The 11,078-nt window shown below is 31.2% G+C and overlaps 1 non-coding gene across 1 annotated transcript; it reads left to right on the top strand.

The window, feature by feature from the left end:
* Positions 1 to 3,098: 3,098 nt before the first annotated feature.
* On the top strand, positions 3,099 to 3,170 carry TRNAC-GCA. Its single transcript has one exon. It is a non-coding gene; the product is annotated as a tRNA-Cys (tRNA).
* Positions 3,171 to 11,078: the final 7,908 nt, after the last annotated feature.

The following is an 11,078-nucleotide window of genomic DNA, read 5'->3' as shown; positions in this document are numbered from 1 at the left end:
CATGATGGCGTTCAACAAGAGAGACCTTGAAAATGACCGGATTATCACATTAACCATTTGAATCACCTCAACCTCACTTCTTGAAATTGAACCAAATATCTATGACATAACACTATTAAAGGTTCAAAGTTCATAAAAGTCTTTTTAATCTAAGATACTATTGAACTTGACCATTATAGTGCCTCTCAAACAAAGTTCATAAAAGTCTTTTGAATTTAAGATACTATTGAACTCATCCATTATAGTGCTTCTCAAACCTAGGTAAAGTTTAAATATAATTGGTGACAAAAGATGAAACTATAAAATAAAAGAAATAAGAAAATAAAATTTCATTGTCGAGAATCAAACTCGAGTCTCCTCGATGAAAGCAAGATCTTCTGTGTAATGTCTAACTCTTCGACACGTTTTTTTATGTGCGTGATAGAATTCTCAGAGCTACCGCCATGTTTCTTGTTCTTCGATCGTGTGGCTCTTTCTTCAAAAAAGTCAACATCAAACATTAGGTCTTTGATTGGAACCTCATCTAAGGGAGCGTCGATTGCTTCAATTCCATCAATGGTCTTCCCATGATTTTTTGGTGCATGACTAGTTTTTTATACAATTCACCTTCGAGCGCCACCATAGTTTTGCATCGTCCATGAGATGCATTGTGGGCCAACGTAACTCTCAAGTCCTCTGAGCAAGTTCCTATAGTCTTCTAAGTATAATATCAAAACATATTAACGTATTTGATATGTTAAATATTAAAATAATTGACGTGTATCCTAAACATTAAATAAAAATATATATTTGAAATTTGAATGAGATTCATATGAATTAAATATATATTAGATATTCTACGACATTTTAATATTATTTAATTAAGATATTATATCTTAATGTATTAGGCATTCAAATATATAATTTGACAAAAATTATCACAAGTTCACTGTAAATAAAACCCTAGGGTTAAGTCAAAAAGCATCAAACACTAAATACTCTGACATTTTAGGTGATATTTTGCAGAGGGAGCGCTGATAAGGTCTTCAAAGATCATGTGGTCATGTCTGACATTTTAGGTTAACAACATGTTGAAAAGAAACCAGAAATTCTAATACTTGTAATTAACTACAAACCTTTGAATAAGGTTTTAGAACAAATAAGATATCCAATCCAAAACAAAAATAATTTGATAAAAAAAATTTAGAGTCAAAATGTTTTTATAAAATTCGATATGAAATTGAGATTTCGGAAAATTCTAATTTCCTAAAAGGACAAATATAAAATAGCATTTAATGTCCCGTTTAGAAAATATGAGAGGAACGTCATGCGATTTAGGCTAAAAAATGCTCCATCGAAATTTCAGATAATTATCAATGATATTTTCAATCATTTCAAAAAATTTCAATAGTTTATAATGATGATGTGTTGATATTTTCTAAAACCATTAAGATCAACACTTTAAACATCTACATACATTCATTAATGTAATCAAAAGAAATCAGCTAGTTGTGTCCATACCCAAAATCAAATAATATCAAACTCAGATCCGTTTTCTTGGATTTTAAATTTATTTGAGCCTTATAAAACCCATCCAATGGTCCATTGAGTTTGTCTCAAACTTTCGTGATGACGTATCCTAGAAAAGCCAACATCAAAAAAAATTTAGGTTCTCTCAATTACGTGTCTTAAATCCTTCAAGATATCAGGCACATTTACAAATATCTTGATGAGTGTCTTGAAAATAATACAAAGTTTTGATTTGTAAAGGATATCTCTACAACCCAAAAAAATCAAATCATTAGTCAAATAAACTCTCTGCTTAAGTCTTATTGACCCAAGGGCAGATCTCATAGTGAAACGTGACGCATCAAATATCGAATATGGAGGTATCTAAAATTGTCAAAGAGGACAGGGAATCAATTATCATATTTCATTCAAAAGCCTGGAATAATACCATACAAATTACAAAACAGTAAAAATATATATATATTATTTCCATTGTATTCTCTGTACAAAATTTGTAATGGAAATTTAAAATAAATCTAATAAAGGTGGTGCATATTTGTCACATTTTAAGTCCAATTACAATAAATAAAGAAAAGAATTGAGTGCAATAAAATATCACTTGACATAGGAATGTAATTTGAAGACTTTTTATCTTTGGGAGTTGAATTACATTTAAGATTATTTATGTTATGTCTTATTTTCTCCCATTTGTATTTAATAGCTTTTGGAAGTTTGTAGATGAACTCCATTATGTTTGAATTATCTTTTTGGCTTATTTAAATGCGTGTAATATTAAAGTTTGAAAACATTGTGGAATACAAAAACTTTATGTTTGAAACCACTTGGGTGTTATGTTTCTTTCAAACCTTGTTTTAGGTTTGGTGTTAAAATCTATTCATTGAATTAGTCATGATCAAGCTAATCCTTGAGTGAGTCATCTTAGAATCTAAGAGTGATAATCATAGATTCCAAGTTCAATCTAAGAGTTATTATTTATCCTTCTAACCTGTCTCTTGGTTGAAATCACTTCGTTAAGTTAGCTTTCTTTGTGAAAGTTTGTAAGAATACTACGACCTCTAGCTTTGCAAAATCTAGCGTTGTTGGCGCTTATCAAAATCGCTGCCAAAATAAAGTTTAACAAGTGGTTCTATGGTGTAGTGGTTAGCACTTTTGACTTTGAATCTGACTGGCCTGTATTTAATTTCTGATAGGTAATCCACCAATTTATACAAAATTGGTCCATAGCCAATTCAGTAGGGTCACTTTTGGACCGATAATCTGTAGAAGGGGTCACTAAGGTTGAGATCATACAAAATGGGTCCATAGCTCAATGATAAAGCATTTGACTGTAGATCAAGAGGTCACCAATTTGAACATAGTTGGGTCCTTCTATCTTGGATAGAAATTTGTTACACTTTTTTGACCGACACTATGTCTAAGGGTTCACTAAGGTTAAATTCGTACAAAATTGATCCATGGCTCAGTGGTAGAGAATTTGACCGGTCATCCGTTTGAACTTGGTTGGGCCTTTCTATTTTGGACAAACACTTATTACACTTTTGGACTGACACTCTCTAGAAGGGGTCACTAAGGTTGAAATCATGTAAAATGGGTTCATAGCTCAGTGGTAGAGCATTTGATTGCAAATCAAGAGGTCACCAGTTTGAATTTGGTTGGGCCCTTTTTTTTTGGACAGACACTTTGTTCGGTTTGCTCCCGACCATCCATCGAGTGTCTAAAGGAAAAGAAATAAGAATAATTACCGATTCCAAACCTTATTGCAAAGTCCTCCACCACATAGAACCATGTACTTAGAACCTTAGGGCTACTATTCTCGAACAAGAACCAATATATCATTAAGAAAAGAGTGTGGTATCCAAGCACCCACTATGAAACAACATGGTTAAAAACTTACAATTAGGCTACTTACTCGGACAAGAACCAAGATATCATTAAGAAAAAAGTGTAGTAAGAGTAGTTGCCCTAGACCAACCACAACCACCAAAACTATTTTTGATGTTTTAAAATGATTTTTTTTAACCTTTCCCTTATTTTGTACTATGAGCCTATAAACTCTATTTTGAATATATTGTAAATATATACGTTCATTAGTGAGTTGCATAAATCATCTCCCTTTTTATTTTCACTCACTCATTTTCTTTAACCTATGACCCATTAATATCATTAATATTTCATCTCCGTGTTTTTTTAGCTTTTTAAATACCCTTATTTCATTCCTAAATCTATAAAATGTCTCCTATTTTTATTCATTTTTTCTTTTCTTAAATATGAAAATCTTAAATAAAAAGGAAGAGCTCTCTAAAATATTCTTCTTTTCCAGTAATTTCACATAATTTAACATTTTAAAAATCGGTAAATTAAAAAATCCTACATTAATATATTCGTATTTCATGTAGTCTTCATAAGTTTGCCGACGACATTGTTTGTTGTCGAGCTTGATAATGTGATTCTTGGAATGATTCTCTAGATTACCCCTTCCATGTTGGGAGTTGGGCCATGGGTCTTGGGTGAAGGAACAATTGGTTTACCGCACCTAAGAGTTAAGGAAGCATCTTGAGGCTAGTTTCACATAGTATCATTATCTTTGAGATAACAATTCTTTTCTATTTTATCTAAATTATTTAAATATGGGTTCATTTCCAAATGCATGCTAACACCCTTACTGTTGAATAAATGACATGAAACTAGTTTCACATTGTAACGGTGCCTTTTGCTCCTATTGGTGGAAGGATAATAGGTCGATTATACCTTTAGGGTAGTTTTTAGCGTGACAACCAAACTAATTTTACTTCATTTCTAAATTTCTAAATGTAGGCCGACAAAGTAGAAAAATGAAAACAGGTAAATTGTAAACTTGAACATTTCAAAGAAATAAATAAGTTTTGATGGTACATGTTAACCCGAAAACAATCCACCAAATTTATTTTAAACATATAAAACTTCATGTCTCCATCTTGTAAAGCCAATAAACCAAAGGGCCTAATATAGTAGAGAATAAAAAAAATGTTACCCTCATCTGTGGGTGCCATAAGTGATTAATGGAGGTTGACTTTGACGGATCCTTACTATCTTTTTTTTTATATATATATTTTGAAACTATTTTAAGCTTTTTTTTTTTTTTTTTGTACTCCTTATAATTTTACTTTTTAAAGTTGTAAATATTTGTAAATAGTGGAAATAAATTTTGAAGATGAAATTAAAGTATTAATTTTAATGTCATCTTTACTCGAGTTTTGGGTTATTGTTATTAATGAGATTCAATCTAATGTCATTAGTAAGTCACAATGATAATATTCAAAATACTTGACAAAAAAGAATGGTCAACATAAGATATTTGAAACAAATAAATATTTTGTCCTCTATGATATACCAAATCACTCCTTTAAAATTCCTTAATAATAAACCTGAAGTCTTACATCACTTATACAGAAAAGTTCCTTAAATAGAAATTTTATTAGATACTTTTAAGTATCTAGAGATCAACTAGACACAAAGCTAAACATTCTAAAAAAAATTAGGGGTTAAACTTTTAAGTTAACGTAATTTAAGAAACTTATGATTTTTATATTATCAAGAGTTTAATTGAGGTAGGTCGATTCCATCTAGTGGACCCAAGAATTGAACCGAACCAAACCAACTAGTTAGTGACATGATTTGGTGAAAGCATTTTCATGCAAAGTAGAAGCAACCATGGAGGGTTTGAAATAATATAGTTTTCACCCCTTGTTTCTCGAGTGAATATTGAAATAATATAGGGGCATTATGGTCATTTTACACCGTTTCTTAGTTTACCTACTTATCCTTATCCAATTACCACCAAATTTCATATCTAACCTCAACATGTTATAATATGCTCAGTATTAAAATTTGATAGGCAGCGGAGCTCATATAGTGGATAATTTTAACGTTACTTAAATCTCGAGCTATTTAATCGGTTTAGGGTCTTAACTCACAGTTCTTTGGATCTTTCATATATCCTTAATTCATACTTGGTTTAGGGTTCATATGAAAATCCAAGCGATTTCTACAAGTATTTCTTAACAAAGAGTCCAAGGGGGCTACTTGCCTCGTCGTCGACGTTTGGGACTTCCATTCTTGAGCTTCCAGTATCTGAATTACTTCAAATTTCCTTCCACATACTCCTTATTGTGTCTAGTTTATAAAACCATAATGTTTTTTATGAGAATCGGTCTGGAATGGAGTTAAAATTAAGAAAACCCAAGAAAAGGTCAAATTTTGAGTTGACTTGGACAATTCGATTGAACTGGCCATATCATCATTTTCTTCCTCTGAACAGGAAGAAGATGCACATTTTTTGCATCGCCGGCATCTGAAACTCGGCCTGTACAACCACATTTACAGCGTTTCTCTCCTTGATTTCTTCATGAAACTTAAAGATGGATGTTACAAGAAAGGTCTAGGGATTTATTTGATACCTACTCATGGATCGTAGCCTAAGATATTCGCTTCCAAAGTTCATCCAAAATCTGATTTATCGCTGGAGATAAAATAAAGGATTTCTTATTGGGTAGCCGATTCTAGGGTTTCAAGGCCCTATTTCTTCATTGAACCTCTTCCATATCCTATCTTCAAGCTAAATGAATTGGTTTGGAGGAACGTCTTTAAGTGTAGGACCTTAATTTATAGAAATCGTTCTCGATATGCAACTCACTCGAAACGCCAGATTTTTGATCTCGTGGGTAGCTTGTTCTACGACGTTTCAGCTCTCGATTCCTTCATCAAGTTTACTCAACTTCTTCCTCTAAAGCTAGAGGAATCCTTAATTTGAAGGAAAAGAGATCGTAGATAGGAATTCGACTCTTATCCCCAATTTAATTTTGAAACCTATTTCCTTCATTTCGGCACACTCTCGAGGTTATTTTTCTTCGTGGTCTTCTATGGAAGCCTTCCTTGGAGGTGCAGAAACTGATTGGAATCATTCTTGCTCGACGAGTCATCATGTATCCTCGAATTGGATTTTCAAGTTTTTCTTGAAGTTCTTCAATGACGGATTGAATTGGGGAATGTTTTCTGGGCACTTTCAGCACTCTATTCCGGTAATCTTGTTGAGAAATTGTAGGAATAAGTGTGAAGAGAAATGGTGGAGGATTGCTCTCGAATTTGGAAGAAATCTGAGAGTAGGAGACTCGTAATCTAAACATTTATTGCCTTCGATTGGGGGATCAACCTTTCTTGATTCTTATTCTGTATTGTTGCTCCTATTCAGACTTTATAGAAGGAGATTAAACCGACATTGAGAGCTCCAGAATCTTCGTTATTTAGAGATCGAACTTTCTTGATAATTTTTTGGAGATATCAACTCTGATCATAGCCTTACTGACCTTGACTTTGAATACTAGTCGTTGAATGTGATGATCCATGCGAGTTCGTTCTAGATCATATCAAATTTTGGAGGAGATCTAACAGTTGAGATTTGAGTTCAAAGGATTTTGCTCGGATGGTCACGGTAGATGCTCTAATTCTAATTAGAGTGACATTTCTGTAACTATCCATTCTTCCAGGGGTATTTTGGTAATATTCAACTTTCCAAATATTTTATTATTATTTTTCTCAAACAATCCATAATTTTTCTACAAATTCCTTATCGCTTTTTTATCATTTTTCCCTTATTTTGAATTTTGAGATTCCTTCTAGATAAGAAATTACAAATCCGAAAAGATTCTTGATAATTGATAACATGACTTTTTTTTGCCCTTTTCATTTACTTTTTCCTTTCCAATCCTTTTAGGCCTTTAACTCTTTGAAATCATTTGTTAGGCACGAGTGACTTGACTAAGTCCCTGGTTATTGCTTAATCCTTCAATTTTTTTTCCTATCTATCCTTTGGGTCTTTCATGAGTGACTTATACTTATGGGAACTAATTTCCTTCATTTTTGGGTGTTACATATACATACTCGTTACAAACACAAAATAAGAAGCAGACTCAAAAGAAGAACAAAAAATACTAGATTAAAAACAGAGGTTAGTCTATGGCCCACACTCCAAAGTGTGCTCTCATCCACAACCAACTCTTAGTTATTTGTAAAAAAAATGATAAATATGGAGTGAGTAAAACTTAGTAAGTAGCCCACTAGTAGGTTTTTAATCGCGACCTTCAGCTAAGATATTACTTCTTGTTATGTTTTCACGACCTTATATTGATTTTGAAAACCTTCCCCTAAAATAACCTTCAATTTTCTCACCATGAACACAATTTTCTCCCCATGAACACAATTTTTTAAACACTTTTGAAAGTTAAAGAGTAGTTTTGAAGTTTTTTTTTTTTTTTTTTTTTGAAAATTGAACTGTATTTTTTTTAAAAAAAAATTATGAGTAGTTTTGTTTAGATAAAGGGCAAAGTTGAATGGTATTTTTATTAATTTAAAGAAAAATACAAATTTTTATTGATTAAGTTAATATTAATTTTATTAAAATACATAACACCACATCAAAATTCATTTATTCCTAATAAAATTAAAACTAAAAATTCAATTTATTTTAAACTAAAAAAATTAATTTATTTTAAAACTAAATAGTATACTTGGTTGTTCGAAAACCTCCCTTATCCCAACTATAAAGAATTTAATTTCAAGCTCTCTCCTAATAGACAAACGATTTATTTACCTCTGTTGTAAGATTTCACTTCATCAATTTAAGTAGCGTTCACAACTATAAATATCGAATTTTAAAGTATTCCACGGCAAAGTAAATCTGTTGAAACTGTATATCAAAGGTATTCCATAATGAGTTGTGGAGAAGTGTTTTTTTCAATTCTAATTTCAATTAAGGATGTCAATGACAAAAAAGTGCAAGAGGCTAGAAGGTTTGTAGTGGAAGAAAATAACAAGAGTCATGGACATTATTTCGTTTACAAGCTGTATCATGTGTCTTATTCATGGTTACTTAAACCTCATTGAATTGGTGCACCTTTCACATCAGAGACATTTGTGCCTTAAAAACCGAGCTCTTTGCAATAGCGAACTTATTAAAAACTCTTTGCTTGCTGCAACATTTGCTTGACATAATTGGACCAAAGGACGGTATGGACGACCATAGCTCACTGTATTGGTCTCCTATCATGAAGTGTGATGTCGGATCTTTGTGCATACCATATTTATTAACTATAACATGGCAATAAATTTTTTATGTTTTGACTGGGCATGCCATATTCTGTTGTTCTTATATATCTTTAGTTACCTGTGATTAAAGCTAAGAAGTATAGACACGGTTTCCAACACACCCTTCCTTTATAGTTATTTCGACGAATGGGTTTTTGTTATCATTTTATCGTTAACCTTTCCGCTCGATTTTGTGTTATGATATCATACAGGGAATGAGAAGCGACCTTACTTGGACAAAATTATATACCGTTTGATAATTATTGTTGATAACAAAGATAAATTGAATTATAAGCATTTTAAGTTCAAAAGTAACAAATTACTTGTACACTTTTACTTATAATCTTCATATTCTTTATATAGCGATAAGGAAGGGAGGGATAGAAAAGATACTCATAATATCATTATGACTATGCATATTTCATTAATAAAAGAGAGTAATACACCCACAAACACACACACACATATATTTCGAGAGAGAGAGAGAGGGCTTATTATAAGTAGAGATAGTATTCTAGTAGTTTTATTGCTACTTGGGGACAAGGAACTCGAGAACTTCTTTAAAAGATGAGAGCTTATAAGTAGGTGGCGATGGATATATCACATGCACAAAAAGAAAGTTCTGCACCTTTGTAATAAAAGACCAAGGAATATCATCGTTATTTATAACTTCTATCATAATAATATAAATTCTGTGAGGACAACGTTCTCTAGTTATACCAACCAGACCATTCACCACATGCTTGTAGATGAAACGATGTCCACTATTCTCGTTATTCTTTTCAACTACGAACCTTTCTGCATTTTGCATTACTAGGATATTGACATCCTTAATTGGTACTAATGCATCTAAAGGCAACCCTTCCACACTGCTCATTCTAACACCTTTGGTAAATAGTTCCAAGAGACATTGTTAGGCCGATTGTTCATGAATACTTAAGAATTTGATATTTACAGTTGTAGTTGAATGCTACTTAAATTGATGAAGTGAAATCTTACAATAAAGTCTAATAAAGTGTTTGTCCATTAGAATAGGTTGGAATTAAATTCTTTAAAATAATAAACAGACCCAAGTTCATCTTTGTTATTGTCTAATTGTGATTTTTAAAAAAGCTTAATTTAATATGAAATATTAAGGTAAATCAAGAATATATCTTACACGTCATTCAAGATGACAATAACATAGAGTTAAATTGAACGCAGTTTTAGTTTCATGTTTGGTAGGTTCAATATGAAGCATAATTGTATTAATGATATTAAAGAGAAATTCGTGTTTTATTAGAAGAGACCAACTTCATTTAAGGTACTAGGAGTTTAAACTACTTCCATTGTAATTTCAATCACTCCACAATGATTATAAATTTAGGGTTGGTTAATTGAACATCAATTATCAACTTTAGGTTATAATTTAGGTAGTAGCCATTATAATATTAATGAGCATAAGAGTTACAATTCTTCCATGGACTATATGTGTTATAGTTAAATAAATATATAAATATTATGTATGTCGAGATCTTGATAAAGCACAAAGTAGTAAGGAACACCATTGTCCACTCTAGAGCCACCCACAACTCATGCTGGAGACTGATGCAAAATATTTTAACATCCTTTGGCATCAAGATACAAAAAAGATGAACGTCGTCAAATTGGAAGCTTTACCTGTCTTAAGAGTCACAATGAGAACTCTATGTTCTTTTTGGCCGTTGATCTCACTTTAATTAATTTCAATCAATTAATTGATTGATGTTTTGATGATAACAAACCTACTTTTAATTATTAACTATATTCAATATTTTGAAATGTCCACAGTATAAGGTCGGGAATAACGATTTCAATGACTTTTCAATTACTCGAATCAGAGCTAAAACGAAGAAATTACATTCGAGACAACATACCTGACATGATGATGTGGCAGCAAAATCAAAATGATTGACAAATCAAAATATATCAAAGTATGACATTTATAATTTTGGAAGAGTAACAAATGGTGGAGTTTTTCTTATTATTATATTTATAAATAAAATTATTTTTCCAAAATATAAATTTGAATCTAACCGTTACATCAATTTTTACTATGTTATTATATTACTATATTTTAAAATTTTGGTAGTTACTCACATGGTTTTTATTATTATTATATTATTATATTTATAATAAATTTTAAATTTTTATTTAACGGTTGCCCACACAACTTTTTATTATTATTATATTATATTATTATTATATTAAAAATTTAAATAAATGAATTTGGAAAATTTTCTTATTTATTTATTTTTAATCTCCACCTTCCATTATTCCAGTACAATCCAATTGTCAATATTAATTCCTACATTTTTTCACTTTTCTTCTCTATATAAATTCATCAACTTCCCCACATTTTAAACACACAACTTTCATAAATTCTCCAATCCTCATTTGTTCAAAGTCTCCATTGTTTGTTGCTCTCTCCA

This window comes from Cucurbita maxima, unplaced genomic scaffold, assembly GCF_002738345.1.
Source record: "Cucurbita maxima cultivar Rimu unplaced genomic scaffold, Cmax_1.0 Cma_Scf00042, whole genome shotgun sequence".
Taxonomy (NCBI): domain Eukaryota; kingdom Viridiplantae; phylum Streptophyta; class Magnoliopsida; order Cucurbitales; family Cucurbitaceae; genus Cucurbita; species Cucurbita maxima.
The sequence above is the reverse complement of the archived record's forward strand: the minus strand, read 5'-3'. Positions and strand labels throughout refer to the sequence as shown.